This window comes from Aegilops tauschii, chromosome 1 (genome assembly GCF_002575655.3).
Source record: "Aegilops tauschii subsp. strangulata cultivar AL8/78 chromosome 1, Aet v6.0, whole genome shotgun sequence".
Classification (NCBI taxonomy): Eukaryota; Viridiplantae; Streptophyta; class Magnoliopsida; order Poales; family Poaceae; genus Aegilops; species Aegilops tauschii.
The window spans coordinates 18,595,775-18,623,598 of record NC_053035.3 but is presented as its reverse complement, the minus strand read 5'-3'; positions in this window follow the sequence as shown (position 1 = coordinate 18,623,598).

Here is a 27,824-nt window from a genome sequence, read left to right as displayed (position 1 = left end):
GATTTTCAATTTCACCGTCATTTAGCTCTCTAAACAAATCGGTAAATGACTGAAAAACAGCAAATGATGTCAGAACGTGTTGGGAATTGATGACGTCGCTTTGAATGATGCATACTGAACGCAAAAATAGGCTGGAGTTCAAATAAGTTTAAAAACATTGAAGTGCCCGTGTAACAGATGAGTTCTCGTCCGAAACCCTGATACTCCTAAAGGGATTGTCCAGTTTGTACACGAGGTGCGTCCAGTTTTCGCCGTGACCCTCTCTACTCTTTTGCACATGCTATGCGGGCGAAATGATGATACCATGCCAAGTTCCAACATTTTCAGAGTTCATTTTGTAGTGATTTTCAATTTCACCGTCATTTAGCTCTCTAAACAAATCGGTAAATGACTGAAAAACAGCAAATGGTGTCCGAACGTGTTGGAAGTTGATGATGTCGCTTTGAATGATCCATACTGAACGCAAAAATAGGCTGGAGTTCAAATAAGTTTAAAAAACATTGAAGTGCCCGTGTAACAGATGAGTTATCGTCCGAAACCCTGATACTCCGAAAGAGATTGTCCAGTTTGTACACGAGGTGTGTCCAGTTTTCGCCGTGACCCTCTCTACTCTTTTGCACATGCTATGCGGGCGAAATGATGATACCATGCCAAGTTCCAACATTTTCAGAGTTCATTTTGTAGTGATTTTCAATTTCACCGTCATTTAGCTCTCTAAACAAATCGGTAAATGACTGAAAAACAGCAAATGGTGTCAGAACGTGTTGGAAATTGATGATGTCGCTTTGAATGATCCATACTGAACGCAAAAATAGGCTGGAGTTCAAATAAGTTTAAAAAACATTGAAGTGCCCGTCTAACAGATGAGTTCTCGTCCGAAACCCTGATACTCCGAAAGGGATTGTCCAGCTTGTACACGAGGTGCGTCCAGTTTTCGCCGTGACCCTCTCTACTCTTTTGCACATGCTATGCGGGCGAAATGATGATACCATGCCAAGTTCCAACATTTTCAGAGTTCATTTTGTAGTGATTTTCAATTTCACCGTCATTTAGCTCCCTAAACAAATCGGTAAATGACTGAAAAACAGCAAATGATGTCAGAACGTGTTGGAAATTGATGACGTCGCTTTGAATGATGCATACTGAATACAAAAATAGGCTGGAGTTCAAATAAGTTTAAAAAACATTGAAGTGCCCGTGTAACAGATGAGTTCTCGTCCGAAACCCTGATACTCCGAAAGAGATTGTCCAGTTTGTACACAAGGTGCGTCCAGTTTTCGCCGTGACCCTCTCTACTCTTTTGCACATGCTACGCGGGCGAAATGATGATACCATGCCCAGTTCCAACATTTTCAGAGTTCATTTTGTAGTGATTTTCAATTTCACCGTCATTTAGCTCTCTAAACACATCGGTAAATGACTGAAAAACAGCAAATGGTGTCCGAACGTGTTGGAAGTTGATGACGTCGCTTTGAATGATGCATACTGAATGCAAAAATAGGCTGGAGTTCAAATAAGTTTAAAAACATTGAAGTGCCCGTGTAACAGATGACTTCTCGTCCGAAACCCTGATACTCCGAAAGAGATTGTCCAGTTTGTACACGAGGTGCGTCCAGTTTTCCCCGTGACCCTCTCTACTCTTTTGCACATGCTATGCGGGCGAAATGATGATACCATGCCAAGTTCCAACATTTTCAGAGTTCATTTTGTAGTGATTTTCAATTTCACCGTCATTTAGCTCTCTAAACAAATCGGTAAATGACTGAAAAACAGCAAATGGTGTCCGAACGTGTTGGAAATTGATGATGTCGCTTTGAATGATCCATACTGAACGCAAAAATAGTCTGGAGTTCAAATAAGTTTAAAAAACATTGAAGTGCCCGTGTAACAGATGAGTTCTCGTCCGAAACCCTGATACTCCGAAAGAGATTGTCCAGCTTGTACACGAGGTGCGTCCAGTTTTCGCCGTAACCCTCTCTACTCTTTTGCACATGCTATGCGGGCGAAATGATGATACCATGCCAAGTTCCAACATTTTCAGAGTTCATTTTGTAGTGATTTTCAATTTCACCGTCATTTAGCTCCCTAAACAAATCGGTAAATGACTGAAAAACAGCAAATGATGTCAGATCGTGTTGGAAATTGATGACGTCGCTTTGAATGATGCATACTGAATGCAAAAATAGGCTGGAGTTCAAATAAGTTTAAAAAACATTGAAGTGCCCGTGTAACAGATGAGTTCTCGTCCGAAACCCTGATGCTGCGAAAGAGATTGTACAGTTTGTACACGAGGTGCGTCCAGTTTTCGCCGTGACCCTCTCTACTCTTTTGCACATGCTATGCGGGCGAAATGATGATACCATGCCAAGTTGCAACATTTTCAGAGTTCATTTTGTAGTGATTTTCAATTTCACCGTCATTTAGCTCTCTAAACAAATAGGTAAATGACTGAAAACAGCAAATGATGTCAGAACGTGTTGGAAATTGATGACGTCGCTTTGAATGATGCATACTGAATGCAAAAATAGGTAGGAGTTCAAATAAGTTTAAAAAACATTGAATTGCCCGTATAACAGATGAGTTCTCGTCCGAAACCCTGATACTCCGAAAGAGATTGTCCAGTTTGTACACGAGGTGCGTCCAGTTTTTGCCGTGACCCTCTCTAACCTTTTGCACATGCTATGCGAGCGAAATGATGATACCATGCCAAGTTCCAACATTTTCAGAGTTCATTTTGTAGTGATTTTCAATTTCACCGTCATTTAGCTCTCTAAACAAATCGGTAAAGGACTGAAAAACAACAAATGGTGTCAGAACGTGTTGGAAATTGATGACGTCCCTTTGAATGATGCACACTGAACGCAAAAATAGGCTGGAGTTCAAATAAGTTTAAAAAACAATGAAGTGCCCGTGTAACACATGAGTTCTCGTCGGAAACCCTGATACTCCGAAAGAGATTGTCCAGTTTGTACACGAGGTGCATCCAGTTTTCGCCGTGACCCTCTCTACTCTTTTGCACATGCTATGCGGGCGAAATGATGATACCATGCCAAGTTGCAACATTTTCAGAGTTCATTTTGTAGTGATTTTCAATTTCACCGTCATTTAGCTCTCTAAACAAATCGGTAAATGACTGAAAAACAGCAAATGGTGTCAGAACGTGTTGGAAATTGATGATGTCGCTTTGAATGATCCATACTGAACGCAAAAATAGGCTGGAGTTCAAGTAAGTTTAAAAAACATTGAAGTGCCCGTGTAACAGATGAGTTCTCGTCCGAAACCCTGATACTCCGAAAGAGATTGTCCAGGTTGTACACGAGGTGCGTCCAGTTTTCGCCGTAACCCTCTCTACTCTTTTGCACATGCTATGCGGGAGAAATGATGATACCATGCCAAGTTCCAACATTTTCGGAGTTCATTTTGTAGTGATTTTCAATTTCACCGTCATTTTGCTCCCTAAACGAATCGGTAAATGACTGAAAAACAGGAAATGATATCAGAACGTGTTGGAAATTGATGAGGTCGCTTTGAATGATGCATACTGAACGCAAAAATAGGCTGGAGTTCAAATAAGTTTAAAAAACATTGAAGTGCCCGTCTAACAGATGAGTTCTCGTCCGAAACCCTGATACTCCGAATGGGATTGTCCAGTTTGTACACGAGGTGCGTCCAGTTTTCGCCGTGACCCTCTCTACTCTTTTGCACATGCTATGCGGGCGAAATGATGATACCATGCCAAGTTCCAACATTTTCAGAGTTCATTTTGTAGTGATTTTCAATTTCACCGTCATTTAGCGCTCTAAACAAATCGGTAAATGACTGAAAAACAGCAAATGGTGTCCGAACGTGTTGGAATTTGATGATGTCGCTTTGAATGATCCATACTGAACGCAAAAATAGGCTGGAGTTCAAATAAGTTTAAAAAACATTGAAGTGCCCGTGTAACAGATGAGTTCTCGTCCGAAACCCTGATACTCCGAAAGAGATTGTCTAGCTTGTACACGAGGTGCATCCAGTTTTCGCCGTAACCCTCTCTACTCTTTTGCACATGCTATGCGGGCGAAATGATGATACCATGCCAAGTTCCAACATTTTCAGAGTTCATTTTGTAGTGATTTTCAATTTCACCGTCATTTAGCTCCCTAAACAAATCGGTAAATGACTGAAAAACAGCAAATGATGTCAGAACGTGTTGGAAATTGATGACGTCGCTTTGAATGATGCATACTGAATGCAAAAATAGGCTGGAGTTCAAATAAGTTTAAAAAACATTGAAGTGCCCGTGTAACAGATGAGTTCTCGTCCGAAACCCTGATGCTGCGAAAGAGATTGTACAGTTTGTACACGAGGTGCGTCCAGTTTTCGCCGTGACCCTCTCTACTCTTTTGCACATGCTATGTGGGCGAAATGATGATACCATGCCAAGTTCCAACATTTTCAGAGTTCATTTTGTAGTGATTTTCAATTTCACCGTCATTTAGCTCTCTAAACAAATAGGTAAATGACTGAAAACAGCAAATGATGTCAGAACGTGTTGGAAATTGATGACGTCGCTTTGAATGATGCATACTGAATGCAAAAATAGGTAGGAGTTCAAATAAGTTTAAAAAACATTGAATTGCCCGTATAACAGATGAGTTCTCGTCCGAAACCCTGATACTCCGAAAGAGATTGTCCAGTTTGTACACGAGGTGCGTCCAGTTTTTGCCGTGACCCTCTCTAACCTTTTGCACATGCTATGCGAGCGAAATGATGATACCATGCCAAGTTCCAACATTTTCAGAGTTCATTTTGTAGTGATTTTCAATTTCACCGTCATTTAGCTCTCTAAACAAATCGGTAAAGGACTGAAAAACAACAAATGGTGTCAGAACGTGTTGGAAATTGATGACGTCCCTTTGAATGATGCACACTGAACGCAAAAATAGGCTAGAGTTCAAATAAGTTTAAAAAACAATGAAGTGCCCGTGTAACACATGAGTTCTCGTCGGAAACCCTGATACTCCGAAAGAGATTGTCCAGTTTGTACACGAGGTGCATCCAGTTTTCGCCGTGACCCTCTCTACTCTTTTGCACATGCTATGCGGGCGAAATGATGATACCATGCCAAGTTGCAACATTTTCAGAGTTCATTTTGTAGTGATTTTCAATTTCACCGTCATTTAGCTCTCTAAACAAATCGGTAAATGACTGAAAAACAGCAAATGGTGTCAGAACGTGTTGGAAATTGATGATGTCGCTTTGAATGATCCATACTGAACGCAAAAATAGGCTGGAGTTCAAGTAAGTTTAAAAAACATTGAAGTGCCCGTGTAACAGATGAGTTCTCGTCCGAAACCCTGATACTCCGAAAGAGATTGTCCAGGTTGTACACGAGGTGCGTCCAGTTTTCGCCGTAACCCTCTCTACTCTTTTGCACATGCTATGCGGGCGAAATGATGATACCATGCCAAGTTCCAACATTTTCGGAGTTCATTTTGTAGTGATTTTCAATTTCACCGTCATTTAGCTCCCTAAACAAATCGGTAAATGACTGAAAAACAGGAAATGATATCAGAACGTGTTGGAAATTGATGAGGTCGCTTTGAATGATGCATACTGAACGCAAAAATAGGCTGGAGTTTAAATAAGTTTAAAAACATTGAAGTGCCCGTCTAACAGATGAGTTCTCGTCCGAAACCCTGATACTCCGAATGGGATTGTCCAGTTTGTACACGAGGTGCGTCCAGTTTTCGCCGTGACCCTCTCTACTCTTTTGCACATGCTATGCGGGCGAAATGATGATACCATGCCAAGTTCCAACATTTTCAGAGTTCATTTTGTAGTGATTTTCAATTTCACCGTCATTTAGCGCTCTAAACAAATCGGTAAATGACTGAAAAACAGCAAATGGTGTCCGAACGTGTTGGAATTTGATGATGTCGCTTTGAATGATCCATACTGAACGCAAAAATAGGCTGGAGTTCAAATAAGTTTAAAAAACATTGAAGTGCCCGTGTAACAGATGAGTTCTCGTCCGAAACCCTGATACTCCGAAAGAGATTGTCCAGCTTGTACACGAGGTGCATCCAGTTTTCGCCGTAACCCTCTCTACTCTTTTGCACATGCTATGCGGGCGAAATGATGATACCATGCCAAGTTCCAACATTTTCAGAGTTCATTTTGTAGTGATTTTCAATTTCACCGTCATTTAGCTCCCTAAACAAATCGGTAAATGACTTAAAAACAGCAAATGATGTCAGAACGTGTTGGAAATTGATGACGTCGCTTTGAATGATGCATACTGAATGCAAAAATAGGCTGGAGTTCAAATAAGTTTAAAAAACATTGAAGTGCCCGTGTAACAGATGAGTTCTCGTCCGAAACCCTGATGCTGCGAAAGAGATTGTCCAGTTTGTACACGAGGTGCGTCCAGTTTTCGCCGTGACCCTCTCTACTCTTTTGCACATGCTATGCGGGCGAAATGATGATACCATGCCAAGTTCCAACATTTTCAGAGTTCATTTTGTAGTGATTTTCAATTTCACCGTCATTTAGCGCTCTAAACAAATCGGTAAATGACTGAAAAACAGCAAATGGTGTCCGAACGTGTTGGAATTTGATGATGTCGCTTTGAATGATCCATACTGAACGCAAAAATAGGCTGGAGTTCAAATAAGTTTAAAAAACATTGAAGTGCCCGTGTAACAGATGAGTTCTCGTCCGAAACCCTGATACTCCGAAAGAGATTGTCCAGCTTGTACACGAGGTGCATCCAGTTTTCGCCGTAACCCTCTCTACTCTTTTGCACATGCTATGCGGGCGAAATGATGATACCATGCCAAGTTCCAACATTTTCAGAGTTCATTTTGTAGTGATTTTCAATTTCACCGTCATTTAGCTCCCTAAACAAATCGGTAAATGACTGAAAAACAGCAAATGATGTCAGAACGTGTTGGAAATTGATGACGTCGCTTTGAATGATGCATACTGAATGCAAAAATAGGCTGGAGTTCAAATAAGTTTAAAAAACATTGAAGTGCCCGTGTAACAGATGAGTTCTCGTCCGAAACCCTGATGCTGCGAAAGAGATTGTACAGTTTGTACACGAGGTGCGTCCAGTTTTCGCCGTGACCCTCTCTACTCTTTTGCACATGCTATGCGGGCGAAATGATGATACCATGCCAAGTTCCAACATTTTCAGAGTTCATTTTGTAGTGATTTTCAATTTCACCGTCATTTAGCTCTCTAAACAAATCGGTAAATGACTGAAAAACAACAAATGATGTCAGAACGTGTTGGGAATTGATGACGTCGCTTTGAATGATGCATACTGAATGCAAAAATAGGCTGGAGTTCAAATAAGTTTAAAAACATTGGAGTGCCCGTGTAACAGATGAGTTCTCGTCCGAAACCCTGATACTCCTAAAGAGATTGTCCAGTTTGTACACGAGGTGCGTCCAGTTTTCGCCGTGACCCTCTCTACTCTTTCGCACATGCTATGCGGGCGAAATGATGATACCATGCCAAGTTCCAACATTTTCAGAGTTCATTTTGTAGTGATTTTCAATTTCACCGTCATTTAGCTCTCTAAACAAATCGGTAAATGACTGAAAAACAACAAATGGTGTCCGAACGTGTTGGAAATTGATGATGTCGCTTTGAATGATCCATACTGAACGCAAAAATAGGCTGGAGTTTAAATAAGTTTAAAAAACATTGAAGTGCCCGTGTAACAGATGAGTTCTCGTCTGAAACCCTGATACTCCGAAAGAGATTGTCCAGCTTGTACACGAGGTGCGTCCAGTTTTCGCCGTAACCCTCTCTACTCTTTTGCACATGCTATGCCGGCGAAATGATGATACCATGCCAAGTTCCAACATTTTCAGAGTTCATTTTGTAGTGATTTTCAATTGCACCGTCATTTAGCTCCCTAAACAAATCGGTAAATGACTGAAAAACAGCAAATGATGTCAGATCGTGTCGGAAATTGATGACGTCGCTTTGAATGATGCATACTGAATGCAAAAATAGGCTGGAGTTCAAATAAGTTTAAAAAACATTGAAGTGCCCGTGTAACAGATGAGTTCTCGTCCGAAACCCTGATGCTGCGAAAGAGATTGTCCAGTTTGTACACGAGGTGCGTCCAGTTTTCGCCGTGACCCTCTCTACTCTTTTGCACATGCTATGCGGGCGAAATGATGATACCATGCCAAGTTCCAACATTTTCAGAGTTCATTTTGTAGTGATTTTCAATTTCACCGTCATTTAGCTCTCTAAACAAATCGGTAAATGACTGAAAAACAGCAAATGATGTCAGATCGTGTCGGAAATTGATGACGTCGCTTTGAATGATGCATACTGAATGCAAAAATAGGCTGGAGTTCAAATAAGTTTAAAAAACATTGAAGTGCCCGTGTAACAGATGAGTTCTCGTCCGAAACCCTGATGCTGCGAAAGAGATTGTCCAGTTTGTACACGAGGTGCGTCCAGTTTTCGCCGTGACCCTCTCTACTCTTTTGCACATGCTATGCGGGCGAAATGACGATACCATGCCAAGTTCCAACATTTTCAGAGTTCATTTTGTAGTGATTTTCAATTTCACCGTCATTTAGCTCTCTAAACAAATCGGTAAATGACTGAAAAACAGCAAATGATGTCAGAACGTGTTGGGAATTGATGACGTCGCTTTGAATGATGCATACTGAATGCAAAAATAGGCTGGAGTTCAAATAAGTTTAAAAACATTGAAGTGCCCGTGTAACAGATGAGTTCTCGTCCGAAACCCTGATACTTCTAAAGAGATTGTCCAGTTTGTACACGAGGTGCGTCCAGTTTTCGCCGTAACCCTCTCTACTCTTTTGCACATGCTATGCGGGCGAAATGATGATACCATGCCAAGTTCCAACATTTTCAGAGTTCATTTTGTAGTGATTTTCAAATTCACCGTCATTTAGCTCCCTAAACAAATCGGTAAATGACTGAAAAACAGCAAATGATGTCAGAACGTGTTGGAAATTGATGACGTCGCTTTGAATGATGCATATTGAATGCAAAAATAGGCTGGAGTTCAAATAAGTTTAAAAAACATTGAAGTGCCCGTCTAACAGATGAGTTCTCGTCCGAAACCCTGATACTCCGAAAGAGATTGTCCAGTTTGTACACAAGGTGCGTCCAGTTTTCGCCATGACCCTCTCTACTCTTTTGCACATGCTACTATGGCGAAATGATGATACCATGCCCAGTTCCAACATTTTCAGAGTTCATTTTGTAGTGATTTTCAATTTCACCGTCATTTAGCTCTCTAAACAAATCGGTAAATGACTGAAAAACAGCAAATGATGTCAGAACATGTTGGATTTTTATGACGTCGCTTTGAATGATGCATACTGAATGCAAAAATAGGCTGGAGTTCAAATAAGATTAAAAACATTGAAGTGCCCATGTAACAGATGAATTCTCGTCCGAAACCCTGATACTCCGAAAGAGATTGTCCAGTTTGTACACGAGGTGCGTCCAGTTTTCCCCGTGACCCTCTCTACTCTTTTGCACATGCTATGCAGGCGAAATGATGATACCATGCCAAGTTCCAACATTTTCAGAGTTCATTTTGTAGTGATTTTCAATTTCACCGTCATTTAGCTCTCTAAACAAATCGGTAAATCACTGAAAAACAGCAAATGGTGTCCGAACGTGTTGGAAATTGATGATGTCGCTTTGAATGATCCATACTGAACGCAAAAATAGGCTGGAGTTCAAATAAGTTTAAAAAACATTGAAGTGCCCGTGTAACAGATGAGTTCTCGTCCGAAACCCTGATACTCCGAAAGAGATTGTCCAGCTTGTACACGAGGTGCGTCCAGTTTTCGCCGTAACCCTCTCTACTCTTTTGCACATGCTATGCGGGCAAAATGATGATACCATGCCAAGTTCCAACATTTTCAGAGTTCATTTTGTAGTGATTTTCAATTTCACCGTCATTTAGCTCCCTAAACAAATCGGTAAATGACTGAAAAACAGCAAATGATGTCAGATCGTGTTGGAAATTGATGACGTCGCTTTGAATGATGCATACTGAATACAAAAATAGGCTGGAGTTCAAATAAGTTTAAAAAACATTGAAGTGCCCGTGTAACAGATGAGTTCTCGTCCGAAACCCTGATGCTGCGAAAGAGATTGTCCAGTTTGTACACGAGGTGCGTCCAGTTTTCGCCGTGACCCTCTCTACTCTTTTGCACATGCTATGCGGGCGAAATGATGATACCATGCCAAGTTCCAACATTTTCAGAGTTCATTTTGTAGTGATTTTCAATTTCACCGTCATTTAGCTCTCTAAACAAATCGGTAAATGACTGAAAAACAGCAAATGATGTCAGAACGTGTTGGAAATTGATGACGTCGCTTCGAATGATGCATACTGGATGCAAAAATAGGTAGGAGTTCAAATAAGTTTAAAAAACATTGAATTGCCCGTATAACAGATGAGTTCTTGTCCGAAACCCTGATACTCTGAAAGAGATTGTCCAGTTTGTACACGAGGTGCGTCCAGTTTTTGCCGTGACCCTCTCTACTCTTTTGCACATGCTATGCGGGCGAAATGATGATACCATGCCACGTTCCAACATTTTCAGAGTTCATTTTGTAGTGATTTTCAATTTCACCGTCATTTAGCTCTCTAAACAAATCGGTAAAGGACTGAAAAACAGCAAATGGTGTCAGAACGTGTTGGAAATTGATGACGTCGCTTTGAATGATGCACAGTGAACGCAAAAATAGGCTGGAGTTCAAATAAGTTTAAAAAACAATGAAGTGCCTGTGTAACAGATGAGTTCTCGTCTGAAACCCTGATACTCCGAAAGAGATTGTCCAGTTTGTACACGAGGTGTGTCAGTTTTCGCCGTGACCCTCTCTACTCTTTTGCACATGCTATGTGGGCGAAATGATGATACCATGCCAAGTTCCAACATTTTCAGAGTTCAATTTGTAGTGATTTTCAATTTCACCGTCATTTAGCTCTCTAAACAAATAGGTAAATGACTGAAAAACAGCAAATGGTGTCAGAACATGTTGGAAATTGATGATGTCGCTTTGAATGATCCATACTGAACGCAAAAATAGGCTGGAGTTCAAATAAGTTAAAAAAACATTGAAGTGCCCGTGTAACAGATGAGTTCTCGTCCAAAACCCTGATACTCCGAAAGAGATTGTCCAGCTTGTACACGAGGTGCGTCCAGTTTTCGCCGTAACCCTCTCTACTCTTTTGCACATGCTATGCGGGCGAAATGATGATACCATGCCAAGTTCCATCATTTTCAGAGTTCATTTTGTAGTGATTTTCAATTTCACCGTCATTTAGCTCTCTAAACAAATCGGTAAATGACTGAAAAACAGCAAATGGTGTCCGAACGTGTTGGAAGTTGATGATGTCGCTTTGAATGATCCATACTGGACGCAAAAATAGGCTGGAGTTCAAATAAGTTTAAAAAACATTGAAGTGCCCGTGTAACAGATGAGTTCTCGTCCGAAACCCTGATACTCCGAAAGAGATTGTCCAGTTTGTACACGAGGTGTGTCCAGTTTTCGCCGTGACCCTCTCTACTCTTTTGCACATGCTATGCGGGCGAAATGAGGATACCATGCCAAGTTCCAACATTTTCAGAGTTCATTTTGTAGTGATTTTCAATTTCACCGTCATTTAGCTCTCTAAACAAGTCGGTAAATGACTGAAAAACAGCAAATGGTGTCAGAACGTGTTGGAAATTGATGATGTCGCTTTGAATGATCCATACTGAACGCAAAAATAGGCTGGAGTTCAAATAAGTTTAAAAAACATTGAAGTGGCCGTGTAACAGATGAGTTCTCGTCCGAAACCCTGATACTCCGAAAGAGATTGTCCAGTTTGTACACGAGGTGCGTCCAGTTTTCGCCGTGACCCTCTCTACTCTTTTGCACATGCTATGCGGGCGAAATGAGGATACCATGCCAAGTTCCAACATTTTCAGAGTTCATTTTGTAGTGATTTTCAATTTCACCGTCATTTAGCTCTCTAAACAAATCGGTAAATGACTGAAAAACAGCAAATGGTGTCAGAACGTGTTGGAAATTGATGATGTCGCTTTGAATGATCCATACTGAACGCAAAAATAGGCTGGAGTTCAAATAAGTTTAAAAAACATTGAAGTGGCCGTGTAACAGATGAGTTCTCGTCCGAAACCCTGATACTCCGAAAGAGATTGTCCAGCTTGTACACGAGGTGCGTCCAGTTTTCGCCGTAACCCTCTCTACTCTTTTGCACATGCTATGCGGGCGAAATGATGATACCATGCCAAGTTCCAACATTTTCAGAGTTCATTTTGTAGTGATTTTCAAATTCACCGTCATTTAGCTCCCTAAACAAATCGGTAAATGACTGAAAAACAGCAAATGATGTCAGAACGTGTTGGAAATTGATGACGTCGCTTTGAATGATGCATACTGAATGCAAAAATAGGCTGGAGTTCAAATAAGTTTAAAAAACATTGAAGTGCCCGTCTAACAGATGAGTTCTCGTCCGAAACCCTGATACTCCGAAAGAGATTGTCCAGTTTGTACACAAGGTGCGTCCAGTTTTCGCCATGACCCTCTCTACTCTTTTGCACATGCTACGATGGCGAAATGATGATACCATGCCCAGTTCCAACATTTTCAGAGTTCATTTTGTAGTGATTTTCAATTTCACCGTCATTTAGCTCTCTAAACACATCGGTAAATGACTGAAAAACAGCAAATGATGTCAGAACATGTTGGATTTTTATGACGTCGCTTTGAATGATGCATACTGAATGCAAAAATAGGCTGGAGTTCAAATAAGATTAAAAACATTGAAGTGCCCATGTAACAGATGAATTCTCGTCCGAAACCCTGATACTCCGAAAGAGATTGTCCAGTTTGTACACGAGGTGCGTCCAGTCTTCCCCGTGACCCTCTCTACTCTTTTGCACATGCTATGCGGGCGAAATGATGATACCATGCCAAGTTCCAACATTTTCAGAGTTCATTTTGTAGTGATTTTCAATTTCACTGTCATTTAGCTCTCTAAACAAATCGGTAAATCACTGAAAAACAGCAAATGGTGTCCGAACGTGTTGGAAATTGATGATGTCGCTTTGAATGATCCATACTGAACGCAAAAATAGGCTGGAGTTCAAATAAGTTTAAAAAACATTGAAGTGTCCGTGTAACAGATGAGTTCTCGTCCGAAACCCTGATACTCCGAAAGAGATTGTCCAGCGTGTACACGAGGTCCGTCCAGTTTTCGCCGTAACCCTCTCTACTCTTTTGCACATGCTATGCGGGCGAAATGATGATACCATGCCAAGTTCCAACATTTTCAGAGTTCATTTTGTAGTGATTTTCAATTTCACCGTCATTTAGCTCCCTAAACAAATCGGTAAATGATTGAAAAACAGCAAATGATGTCAGATCGTGTTGGAAATTGATGACGTCGCTTTGAATGATGCATACTGAATGCAAAAATAGGCTGGAGTTCAAATAAGTTTAAAAAACATTGAAGTGCCCGTGTAACAGATGAGTTCTCGTCCGAAACCCTGATGCTGCGAAAGAGATTGTCCAGTTTGTACACGAGGTGCGTCCAGTTTTCGCCGTGACCCTCTCTACTCTTTTGCACATGCTATGCGGGCGAAATGATGATACCATGCCAAGTTCCAACATTTTCAGAGTTCATTTTGTAGTGATTTTCAATTTCACCGTCATTTAGCTCTCTAAACAAATCGGTAAATGACTGAAAAACAGCAAATGATGTCAGAACGTGTTGGAAATTGATGACGTCGCTTCGAATGATGCATACTGGATGCAAAAATAGGTAGGAGTTCAAATAAGTTTAAAAAACATTGAATTGCCCGTATAACAGATGAGTTCTTGTCCGAAACCCTGATACTCTGAAAGAGATTGTCCAGTTTGTACACGAGGTGCGTCCAGTTTTTGCCATGACCCTCTCTACTCTTTTGCACATGCTATGCGGGCGAAATGATGATACCATGCCACGTTCCAACATTTTCAGAGTTCATTTTGTAGTGATTTTCAATTTCACCGTCATTTAGCTCTCTAAACAAATCGGTAAAGGACTGAAAAACAGCAAATGGTGTCAGAACGTGTTGGAAATTGATGACGTCGCTTTGAATGATGCACAGTGAACGCAAAAATAGGCTGGAGTTCAAATAAGTTTAAAAAACAATGAAGTGCCTGTGTAACAGATGAGTTCTCGTCTGAAACCCTGATACTCTGAAAGAGATTGTCCAGTTTGTACACGAGGTGTGTCCAGTTTTCGCCGTGACCCTCTCTACTCTTTTGCACATGCTATGTGGGCGAAATGATGATACCATGCCAAGTTCCAACATTTTCAGAGTTCAATTTGTAGTGATTTTCAATTTCACCGTCATTTAGCTCTCTAAACAAATAGGTAAATGACTGAAAAACAGCAAATGGTGTCAGAACATGTTGGAAATTGATGATGTCGCTTTGAATGATCCATACTGAACGCAAAAATAGGCTGGAGTTCAAATAAGTTAAAAAAACATTGAAGTGCCCGTGTAACAGATGAGTTCTCGTCCGAAACCCTGATACTCCGAAAGAGATTGTCCAGCTTGTACACGAGGTGCGTCCAGTTTTCGCCGTAACCCTCTCTACTCTTTTGCACATGCTATGCGGGCGAAATGATGATACCATGCCAAGTTCCAACATTTTCAGAGTTCATTTTGTAGTGATTTTCAATTTCACCGTCATTTAGCTCCCTAAACAAATCGGTAAATGACTGAAAAACAGCAAATGATGTCAGATCATGTTGGAAATTGATGACGTCGCTTTGAATGATGCATACTGAATGCAAAAATAGGCTGGAGTTCAAATAAGTTTAAAAAACATTGAAGTGCCCGTGTAACAAATGAGTTCTCGTCCGAAACCCTGATGCTGCGAAAGAGATTGTCCAGTTTGTACACGAGGTGCGTCCAGTTTTCGCCGTGACCCTCTCTACTCTTTTGCACATGCTATGCGGGCGAAATGATGATACCATGCCAAGTTCCAACATTTTCAGAGTTCATTTTGTAGTGATTTTCAATTTCACCGTCATTTAGCTCTCTAAACAAATCGGTAAATGACTGAAAAACAGCAAATGATGTCAGAACGTGTTGGAAATTGATGACGTCGCTTCGAATGATGCATACTGGATGCAAAAATAGGTAGGAGTTCAAATAAGTTTAAAAAACATTCAATTGCCCGTATAACAGATGAGTTCTTGTCCGAAACCCTGATACTCTGAAAGAGATTGTCTAGTTTGTACACGAGGTGCGTCCAGTTTTTGCCGTGACCCTCTCTACTCTTTTGCACATGCTATGCGGGCGAAATGATGATACCATGCCACGTTCCAACATTTTCAGAGTTCATTTTGTAGTGATTTTCAATTTCACCGTCATTTAGCTCTCTAAACAAATCGGTAAAGGACTGAAAAACAACAAATGGTGTCAGAACGTGTTGGAAATTGATGACGTCGCTTTGAATGATGCACAGTGAACGCAAAAATAGGCTGGAGTTCAAATAAGTTTAAAAAACAATGAAGTGCCTGTGTAACAGATGAGTTCTCGTCTGAAACCCTGATACTCCGAAAGAGATTGTCCAGTTTGTACACGAGGTGTGTCCAGTTTTCGCCGTGACCCTCTCTACTCTTTTGCACATGCTATGTGGGCGAAATGATGATACCATGCCAAGTTCCAACATTTTCAGAGTTCAATTTGTAGTGATTTTCAATTTCACCGTCATTTAGCTCTCTAAACAAATAGGTAAATGACTGAAAAACAGCAAATGGTGTCAGAACATGTTGGAAATTGATGATGTCGCTTTGAATGATCCATACTGAACGCAAAAATAGGCTGGAGTTCAAATAAGTTAAAAAAACATTGAAGTGCCCGTGTAACAGATGAGTTCTCGTCCGAAACCCTGATACTCCGAAAGAGATTGTCCAGCTTGTACACGAGGTGCGTCCAGTTTTCGCCGTAACCCTCTCTACTCTTTTGCACATGCTATGCGGGCGAAATGATGATACCATGCCAAGTTCCAACATTTTCAGAGTTCATTTTGTAGTGATTTTCAATTTCACCGTCATTTAGCTCCCTAAACAAATCGGTAAATGACTGAAAAACAGCAAATGATGTCAGATCATGTTGGAAATTGATGACGTCGCTTTGAATGATGCATACTGAATGCAAAAATAGGCTGGAGTTCAAATAAGTTTAAAAAACATTGAAGTGCCCGTGTAACAAATGAGTTCTCGTCCGAAACCCTGATGCTGCGAAAGAGATTGTCCAGTTTGTACACGAGGTGCGTCCAGTTTTCGCCGTGACCCTCTCTACTCTTTTGCACATGCTATGCGGGCGAAATGATGATACCATGCCAAGTTCCAACATTTTCAGAGTTCATTTTGTAGTGATTTTCAATTTCACCGTCATTTAGCTCTCTAAACAAATCGGTAAATGACTGAAAAACAGCAAATGATGTCAGAACGTGTTGGAAATTGATGACGTCGCTTCGAATGATGCATACTGGATGCAAAAATAGGTAGGAGTTCAAATAAGTTTAAAAAACATTCAATTGCCCGTATAACAGATGAGTTCTTGTCCGAAACCCTGATACTCTGAAAGAGATTGTCTAGTTTGTACACGAGGTGCGTCCAGTTTTTGCCGTGACCCTCTCTACTCTTTTGCACATGCTATGCGGGCGAAATGATGATACCATGCCACGTTCCAACATTTTCAGAGTTCATTTTGTAGTGATTTTCAATTTCACCGTCATTTAGCTCTCTAAACAAATCGGTAAAGGACTGAAAAACAACAAATGGTGTCAGAACGTGTTGGAAATTGATGACGTCGCTTTGAATGATGCACAGTGAACGCAAAAATAGGCTGGAGTTCAAATAAGTTTAAAAAACAATGAAGTGCCTGTGTAACAGATGAGTTCTCGTCTGAAACCCTGATACTCCGAAAGAGATTGTCCAGTTTGTACACGAGGTGTGTCCAGTTTTCGCCGTGACCCTCTCTACTCTTTTGCACATGCTATGTGGGCGAAATGATGATACCATGCCAAGTTCCAACATTTTCAGAGTTCATTTTGTAGTGATTTTCAATTTCACCGTCATTTAGCTCTCTAAACAAATAGGTAAATGACTGAAAAACAGCAAATGGTGTCAGAACATGTTGGAAATTGATGATGTCGCTTTGAATGATCCATACTGAACGCAAAAATAGGCTGGAGTTCAAATAAGTTAAAAAAACATTGAAGTGCCCGTGTAACAGATGAGTTCTCGTCCGAAACCCTGATACTCCGAAAGAGATTGTCCAGCTTGTACACGAGGTGCGTCCAGTTTTCGCCGTAACCCTCTCTACCCTTTTGCACATGCTATGCGGGCGAAATGATGATACCATGCCAAGTTCCAACATTTTCAGAGTTCATTTTGTAGTGATTTTCAATTTCACCGTCATTTAGCTCTCTAAACAAATCGGTAAATCACTGAAAAACAGCAAATGGTGTCCGAACGTGTTGGAAATTGATGATGTCGCTTTGAATGATCCATACTGAACGCAAAAATAGGCTGGAGTTCAAATAAGTTTAAAAAACATTGAAGTGCCCGTGTAACAGATGAGTTCTCGTCCGAAACCCTGATACTCCGAAAGAGATTGTCCAGCTTGTACACGAGGTGCGTCCAGTTTTCGCCGTAACCCTCTCTACTCTTTTGCACATGCTATGCGGGCGAAATGATGATACCATGCCAAGTTCCAACATTTTCAGAGTTCATTTTGTAGTGATTTTCAATTTCACCGTCATTTAGCTCCCTAAACAAATCGGTAAATGACTGAAAAACAGCAAATGATGTCAGATCGTGTTGGAAATTGATGACGTCGCTTTGAATGATGCATACTGAATGCAAAAATAGGCTGGAGTTCAAATAAGTTTAAAAAACATTGAAGTGCCCGTGTAACAGATGAGTTCTCGTCCGAAACCCTGATGCTGCGAAAGAGATTGTCCAGTTTGTACACGAGGTGCGTCCAGTTTTCGCCGTGACCCTCTCTACTGTTTTGCACATGCTATGCGGGCGAAATGATGATACCATGCCAAGTTCCAACATTTTCAGAGTTCATTTTGTAGTGATTTTCAATTTCACCGTCATTTAGCTCTCTAAACAAATCGGTAAATGACTGAAAAATAGCAAATGATGTCAGAACGTGTTGGAAATTGATGACGTTGCTTCGAATGATGCATACTGGATGCAAAAATAGGTAGGAGTTCAAATAAGTTTAAAAAACATTGAATTGCCCGTATAACAGATGAGTTCTTGTCCGAAACCCTGATACTCCGAAAGAGATTGTCCAGCTTGTACACGAGGTGCGTCCAGTTTTCGCCGTAACCCTCTCTACTCTTTTGCACATGTTATGCGGGCGAAATGATGATACCATGCCACGTTCCAACATTTTCAGAGTTCATTTTGTAGTGATTTTCAATTTCACCGTCATTTAGCTCTCTAAACAAATCGGTAAAGGACTGAAAAACAGCAAATGGTGTCAGAACGTGTTGGAAATTGATGACGTCGCTTTGAATGATGCACAGTGAACGCAAAAATAGGCTGGAGATCAAATAAGTTTAAAAAACATTGAAGTGCCCGTGTAACAGATGAGTTCTCGTCTGAAACCCTGATACTCCGAAAGAGATTGTCCAGTTTGTACACGAGGTGTGTCCAGTTTTCGCCGTGACCCTCTCTACTCTTTTGCACATGCTATGTGGGTGAAATGATGATACCATGCCAAGTTCCAACATTTTCAGAGTTCATTTTGTAGTGATTTTCAATTTCACCGTCATTTAGCTCTCTAAACAAATAGGTAAATGACTGAAAAACAGCAAATGGTGTCAGAACATGTTGGAAATTGATGATGTCGCTTTGAATGATCCATACTGAACGCAAAAATAGGCTGGAGTTCAAATAAGTTAAAAAAACATTGAAGTGCCCGTGTAACAGATGAGTTCTCGTCCGAAACCCTGATACTCCGAAAGAGATTGTCCAGCTTGTACACGAGGTGCGTCCAGTTTTCGCCGTAACCCTCTCTACTCTTTTGCACATGCTATGCGGGCGAAATGATGATACCATGCCACGTTCCAACATTTTCAGAGTTCATTTTGTAGTGATTTTCAATTTCACCGTCATTTAACTCTCTAAACAAATCGGTAAAGGACTGAAAAACAGCAAATGGTGTCAGAACGTGTTGGAAATTGATGACGTCGCTTTGAATGATGCACAGTGAACGCAAAAATAGGCTGGAGTTCAAATAAGTTTAAAAAACAATGAAGTGCCTGTGTAACAGATGAGTTCTCGTCTGAAACCCTGATACTCCGAAAGAGATTATCCAGTTTGTACACGAGGTGTGTCCAGTTTTCGCCGTGACCCTCTCTACTCTTTTGCACATGCTATGTGGGCGAAATGATGATACCATGCCAAGTTCCAACATTTTCAGAGTTCATTTTGTAGTGATTTTCAATTTCACCGTCATTTAGCTCTCTAAACAAATAGGTAAATGACTGGAAAACAGCAAATGGTGTCAGAACATGTTGGAAATTGATGATGTCGCTTTGAATGATCCATACTGAACGCAAAAATAGGCTGGAGTTCAAATAAGTTAAAAAAACATTGAAGTGCCCGTGTAACAGATGAGTTCTCGTCCGAAACCCTGATACTCCGAAAGAGATTGTCCAGCTTGTACACGAGGTGCGTCCAGTTTTCGCCGTAACCCTCTCTACTCTTTTGCACATGCTATGCGGGCGAAATAATGATACCATGCCAAGTTCCAACATTTTCAGAGTTCATTTTGTAGTGATTTTCAATTTCACCGTCATTTAGCTCTCTAAACAAATCGGTAAATGACTGAAAAACAGCAAATGGTGTCCGAACGTGTTGGAAATTGATGATGTCGCTTTGAATGATCCATACTGAACGCAAAAATAGGCTGTAGTTCAAATAAGTTTAAAAAACATTGAAGTGCCCGTGTAACAGATGAGTTCTCGTCTGAAACCCTGATACTCCGAAAGAGATTGTCCAGCTTGTACACGAGGTGCGTCCAGTTTTCGCCGTAACCCTCTCTACTCTTTTGCACATGCTATGCGGGCGAAATGATGATACCATGCCAAGTTCCAACATTTTCAGAGTTCATTTTGTAGTGATTTTCAATTTCACCGTCATTTAGCTCTCTAAACAAATCGGTAAATGACTGAAAAACAGCAAATGATGTCAGATCGTGTCGAAAATTGATGACGTCGCTTTGAATGATGCATACTGAATGCAAAAATAGGCTGGAGTTCAAATAAGTTTAAAAAACATTGAAGTGCCCGTGTAACAGATGAGTTCTCGTCTGAAACCCTGATACTCCGAAAGAGATTGTCCAGCTTGTACACGAGGTGCGTCCAGTTTTCGCCGTAACCCTCTCTACTCTTTTGCACATGCTATGCGGGCGAAATGATGATACCATGCCAAGTTCCAACATTTTCAGAGTTCATTTTGTAGTGATTTTCAATTTCACCGTCATTTAGCTCCCTAAACAAATCGGTAAATGACTGAAAAACAGCAAATGATGTCAGATCGTGTCGAAAATTGATGACGTCGCTTTGAATGATGCATACTGAATGCAAAAATAGGCTGGAGTTCAAATAAGTTTAAAAAACATTGAAGTGCCCGTGTAACAGATGAGTTCTCGTCCGAAACCCTGATGCTGCGAAAGAGATTGTCCAGTTTGTACACGAGGTGCGTCCAGTTTTCGCCGTGACCCTCTCTACTCTTTTGCACATGCTATGCGGGCGAAATGATGATACCATGCCAAGTTCCAACATTTTCAGAGTTCATTTTGTAGTGATTTTCAATTTCACCGTCATTTAGCTCTCTAAACAAATCAGTAAATGACTGAAAAACAGCAAATGATGTCAGAACGTGTTGGAAATTGATGACGTCGCTTCGAATGATGCATACTGAATGCAAAAATAGGTAGGAGTTCAAATAAGTTTAAAAAACATTGAATTGCCCGTATAACAGATGAGTTCTTGTCCGAAACCCTGATGCTGCGAAAGAGATTGTCCAGTTTGTACACGAGGTGTGTCCAGTTTTTGCCGTGACCCTCTCTACTCTTTTGCACATGCTATGCGGGCGAAATGATGATACCATGCCACGTTCCAACATTTTCAGAGTTCATTTTGTAGTGATTTTCAATTTCACCGTCATTTAGCTCTCTAAACAAATCGGTAAAGGACTGAAAAACAGCAAATGGTGTCAGAACGTGTTGGAAATTGATGACGTCGCTTTGAATGATGCACAGTGAACGCAAAAATAGGCTGGAGTTCAAATAAGTTTAAAAAACAATGAAGTGCCCGTGTAACAGATGAGTTCTCGTCTGAAACCCTGATACTCCGAAAGAGATTGTCCAGTTTGTACACGAGGTGTGTCCAGTTTTCGACGTGACCCTCTCTACTCTTTTGCACATGCTATGCGAGCGTAATGATGATACCATGCCAAGTTCCAACATTTTCAGAGTTCATTTTGTAGTGATTTTCAATTTCACCGTCATTTAGCTCTCTAAACACATCGGTAAATGACTGAAAAACAGCAAACGATGTCAGAACGTGTTGGGAATTGATGACGTCGGTTTGAATGATCCATACTGAACGGAAAAATAGGCTGGAGTTCAAATAAGTTTAAAAAACATTGAAGTGCCCGTGTAACAGATGAGTTCTCGTCCGAAACCCTTATACTCCGAAAGAGATTGTCCAGCTTGTACACGAGGTGCGTCCAGTTTTCGCCGTAACCCTCTCTACTCTTTTGCACATGCTATGCGGGCGAAATGATGATACCATGCCAAGTTCCAACATTTTCAGAGTTCATTTTGTAGTGATTTTCAAATTCACCGTCATTTAGCTCCCTAAACAAATCGGTAGACGACTGAAAAACAACAAATGATGTCAGAACGTGTTGGAAATTGATGATGTCGCTTTGAATGATGCATACTGAATGCAAAAATAGGCTGGAGTTCAAATAAGTTTAAAAAACATTGAAGTGCCCATCTAACAGATGAGTTCTCGTCCGAAACCCTGATACTCCGAAAGAGATTGTCCAGTTTGTACACAAGGTGCGTCCAGTTTTCGCCGTGAACCTCTCTACTCTTTTGCACATGCTACGCGGGCGAAATGATGATACCATGCCAAGTTCCAACATTTCCAGAGTTCATTTTGTAGTGATTTTCAATTTCACCGTCATTTAGCTCTCTAAACACATCGGTAAATGACTGCAAATTAGCAAATGATGTCAGAACGTGTTGGGAATTGATGACGTCGCTTTGAATGATGCATACTGAATTCAAAAATAGGCTGGAGTTCAAATAAGTTTAAAAACATTGAAGTGCCCGTGTAACAGATGAGTTCTCGTCCAAAACCCTGATACTCCAAAAGAGATTGTCCAGTTTGTACACGAGGTGCGTCCAGTTTTCGCCGTGACCCTTTCTACTCTTTTGCACATGCTATGCGGGCGAAATGATGATACCATGCCAAGTTCCAACATTTTCAGAGTTCATTTTGTAGTGATTTTCAATTTCACCGTCATTTAGCTCTCTAAACAAATCGGTAGATGACTAAAAAACAGCAAATGGTGTCCGAACGTGTTGGAAATTGATGATGTCGCTTTGAATGATCCATACTGAACGCAAAAATAGGCTGGAGTTCAAATAAGTTTAAAGAACATTGAAGTGCCCGTGTAACAGATGAGTTCTCGTCCGAAACCCTGATACTCCGAAAGAGATTGTCCAGCTTGTACACGAGGTGCGTCCAGTTTTCGCCGTAACCCTCTCTACTCTTTTGCGCATGCTATGCGGGCGAAATGATGATACCATGCCAAGTTCCAACATTTTCAGAGTTCATTTTGTAGTGATTTTCAATTTCACCGTCATTTAGCTCCCTAAACAAATCGGTAAATGACTGAAAAACAGCAAATGATGTCAGAACATGTTGGAAATTGATGACGTCACTTTGAATGATGCATACTGAATGCAAAAATAGGCTGGAGTTCAAATAAGTTTAAAAAACATTGAAGTGCCCGTGTAACAGATGAGTTTTCGTCCCAAACCCTGATACTGCGAAAGAGATTGTCCAGTTTGTACACAAGGTGCGTCCATTTTTCGCCTTGACCCTCTCTACTCTTTTGCACATGCTATGCGGGCGAAATGATGATACCATGCCAAGTTCCAACATTTCCAGAGTTCATTTTGTAGTGATTTTCAATTTCACCGTCATTTAGCTCTCTAAACAAATCGGTAAATGACTAAAAAACAACAAATGATGTCAGAACGTGTTGGAAATTGATGACATCGCTTTGAATGATGCATACTGAATGCAAAAATAGGTAGGAGTTCATATAAGTTTAAAAAACATTGAATTGCCCGTATAACAGATGAGTTCTCGTCCGAAACCCTGATACTCCGAAAGAGATTGTCCAGTTTGTACACGAGGTGCGTCCAGTTTTTGCCGTGACCCTCTCTACTCTTTTGCACATGCTATGCGGGCGAAATTATGATACCGTGCCAAGTTCCAACATTTTCAGAGTTCATTTTGTAGTGATTTTCAATTTCACCGTCATTTAGCTCTCTAAACAAATCGGTAAATGACTGAAAAACAGCAAATGATGTCAGAACGTGTTGGAAATTGATGACGTCGCTTGGAATGATGCATACTGAATGCAAAAATAGGTAGGAGTTCAAATAATTTTAAAAAACATTGAAGTGCCCGTATAACAGATGAGTTCTCGTCCGAAACCCTGATACTCCGAAAGAGATTGTCCAGTTTGTACACGAGGTGCGTCCAGTTTTTGCCGTGACCCTCTCTAACCTTTTGCACATGCTATGCGAGCGAAATGATGATACCATGCCAAGTTCCAACATTTTCAGAGTTCATTTTGTAGTGATTTTCAATTTCACCGTCATTTAGCTCTCTAAACAAATCGGTAAAGGACTGAAAAACAACAAATGGTGTCAGAACGTGTTGGAAATTGATGATGTCGCTTTGAATGATGCATACTGAACGCAAAAATAGGCTGGAGTTCAAATAAGTTCAAAAAACATTGAAGTGCCCGTCTAACAGATGAGTTCTCGTCCGAAACCCTGATACTCCGAAAGAGATTGTCCAGTTTGTACACGAGGTGCGTCCAGTTTTCGCCGTGACCCTCTCTACTCTTTTGCACATGCTATGCGGGCGAAATGATGATACCATGCCAAGTTCCAACATTTTCAGAGTTCATTTTGTAGTGATTTTCAATTTCACCGTCATTTAGCTCTCTAAACACATCGGTAAATGACTGAAAAACAGCAAATGATGTCAGAACGTGTTGGGAATTGATGACGTCGCTTTGAATGATGCATACTGAATGCACAAATAGGCTGGAGTTCAAATAAGTTTAAAAACATTGAAGTGCCCGTGTAACAGATGAGTTCTCGTCCGAAACCCTGATACTCCAAAAGAGATTGTCCAGTTTGTACACGAGGTGCGTCCAGTTTTCGCCGTCACCCTCTCTACTCTTTTGCACATGCTATGCGGGCGAAATGACGATACCATGCCAAGTTCCAACATTTTCAGAGTTCATTTTGTAGTGATTTTCAATTTCACCGTCATTTAGCTCTCTAAACAAATCGGTAGATGACTAAAAAACAGCAAATGGTGTCCGAACGTGTTGGAAATTGATGATGTCGCTTTGAATAATCCATACTGAACGCAAAAATAGGCTGGAGTTCAAATAAGTTTAAAAAACATTGAAGTGCCCGTGTAACAGATGAGTTCTCGTCCGAAACCCTGATACTCCGAAAGAGATTGTCCAGCTTGTACACGAGGTGCGTCCAGTTTTCGCCGTAACCCTCTCTACTCTTTTGCACATGCTATGCGGGCGAAATGATGATACCATGCCAAGTTCCAACATTTTCAGAGTTCATTTTGTAGTGATTTTCAATTTCACCGTCATTTAGCTCCCTAAACAAATCGGTAAATGACTGAAAAACAGCAAATGATGTCAGAACGTGTTGGAAATTGATGACGTCGCTTTGAATGATGCATACTGAATGCAAAAATAGGCTGGAGTTCAAATAAGTTCAAAAAACATTGAAGTGCCCGTGTAACAGATGAGTTTTCGTCCGAAACCCTGATACTGCGAAAGAGATTGTCCAGTTTGTACACGAGGTGCGTCCAGTTTTCGCCTTGACCCTCTCTACTCTTTTGCACATGCTATGCGGGCGAATTGATGATACCATGCCAAGTTCCAACATTTCCAGAGTTCATTTTGTAGTGATTTTCAATTTCACCGTCATTTAGCTCTCTAAACAAATCGGTAAATGACTGAAAAACAGCAAATGATGTCAGAACATGTTGGGAATTGATGACGTCGCTTTGAATGATGCATACTGAATGCAAAAATAGGCTGGAGTTCAAATAAGTTTAAAAAACATTGAAGTGCCCGTCTAACAGATGAGTTCTCGTCCGAAACCCTGATACTCCCAAAGTGTTTGTCCAGTTGGTACACGAGGTGCGTCCAGTTTTCGCCGTGACCCTCTCTACTCTTTTGCACATGCTATGCGGGCGAAATGATGATACCATGCCAAGTTCCAACATTTTCAGCGTTCATTTTGTAGTGATTTTCAATTTCACCATCATTTAGCTCCCTAAACAAATCGGTAAATGACTGAAAAACACCAAATGGTGTCAGAACGTGTTGGAAATTGATGATGTCGCTTTGAATGACCCATACTGAACGCAAAAATAGGCTGGAGTTCAAATAAGTTTAAAAAACATTGAAGTGCCCGTGTAACAGACGAGTTCTCGTCCGAAACCCTGATACTCCGAAAGAGATTGTCCAGCTTGTACACGAGGTGCGTCCAGTTTTCGCCGTAACCCTCTCTACTCTTTTGCACATGCTATGCGGCCGAAATGATGATACCATGCCAAGTTCCAACATTTTCAGAGTTCATTTTCTAGTGATTTTCAAATTCACCGTCATTTAGCTCCCTAAACAAATCGGTAAATGACTGAAAAACAGCAAATGATGGCAGAACGTGTTGGAAATTGATGATGTCGCTTTGAATGATGCATACTGAACGCAAAAATAGGCTGGAGTTCAAATAAGTTTAAAAAACATTGAAGTGCCCGTCTAACAGATGAGTTCTCGTCCGAAACCCTGATACTCCGAAAGAGATTGTCCAGTTTGTACACAAGGTGCGTCCAGTTTTCGCCGTGACCCTCTCTACTCTTTTGCACATGCTACGCGGGCGAAATGATTATACCATGCCCAGTTCCAACATTTTCAGAGTTCATTTTGTAGTGATTTTCAATTTCACCGTCATTTAGCTCTCTAAACACATCGGTAAATGACTGAAAAACAGCAAATGATGTCAGAACATGTTGGGAATTGATGACGTCGCTTTGAATGATGCATACTGAATGCAAAAATAGGCTGGAGTTCAAGTAAGTTTAAAAACATTGAAGTGCCCGTGTAACAGATGAATTCTCGTCCGAAACCCTGATACTCCGAAAGAGATTGTCCAGTTTGTACACGAGGTGCGTCCAGTTTTCCCCGTGACCCTCTCTACTCTTTTGCACATGCTATGCGGGCGAAATGATGATACCATGCCAAGTTCCAACATTTTCAGAGTTCATTTTGTAGTGATTTTCAATTTCACCGTCATTTAGCTCTCTAAACAAATCGGTAAATGACTGAAAAACAGCAAATGGTGTCCGAACGTGTTGGAAATTGATGATGTCGCTTTGAATGATCCATACTGAACGCAAAAATTGGCTGGAGTTCAAATAAGTTTAAAAAACATTGAAGTGCCCGTGTAACAGATGAGTTCTCGTCTGAAACCCTGATACTCCGAAAGAGATTGTCCAGCTTGTACACGAGGTGCGTCCAGTTTTCGCCGTAACCCTCTCTACTCTTTTGCACATGCTATGCGGGCGAAATGATGATACCATGCCAAGTTCCAACATTTTCAGAGTTCATTTTGTAGTGATTTTCAATTTCACCGTCATTTAGCTCCCTAAACAAATCGGTAAATGACTGAAAAACAGCAAATGATGTCAGATCGTGTTGGAAATTGATGACGTCGCTTTGAATGATGCATACTGAATGCAAAAATAGGCTGGAGTTCAAATAAGTTTAAATAACATTGAAGTGCCCGTGTAACAGATGAGTTCTCGTCCGAAACCCTGATGTTGCGAAAGAGATTGTCCAGTTTGTACACGAGGTGCGTCCAGTTTTCGCCGTGACCCTCTCTACTCTTTTGCACATGCTATGCGGGCGAAATGATGATACCATGCCAAGTTCCAACATTTTCAGAGTTCATTTTGTAGTGATTTTCAATTTCACCGTCATTTAGCTCTCTAAACAAATCGGTAAATGACTGAAAAACAGCAAATGATGTCAGAACGTGTTGGAAATTGATGACGTCGCTTTGAATGATGCATACTGAATGCAAAAATAGGCTGGAGTTCAAATAAGTTTAAAAAACATTGAAGTGCCCGTCTAACAGATGAGTTCTCGTCCGAAACCCTGATACTCCCAAAGTGTTTGTCCAGTTGGTACACGAGGTGCGTCCAGTTTTCGCCGTGACCCTCTCTACTCTTTTGCACATGCTATGCGGGCGAAATGATGATACCATGCCAAGTTCCAACATTTTCAGCGTTCATTTTGTAGTGATTTTCAATTTCACCATCATTTAGCTCCCTAAACAAATCGGTAAATGACTGAA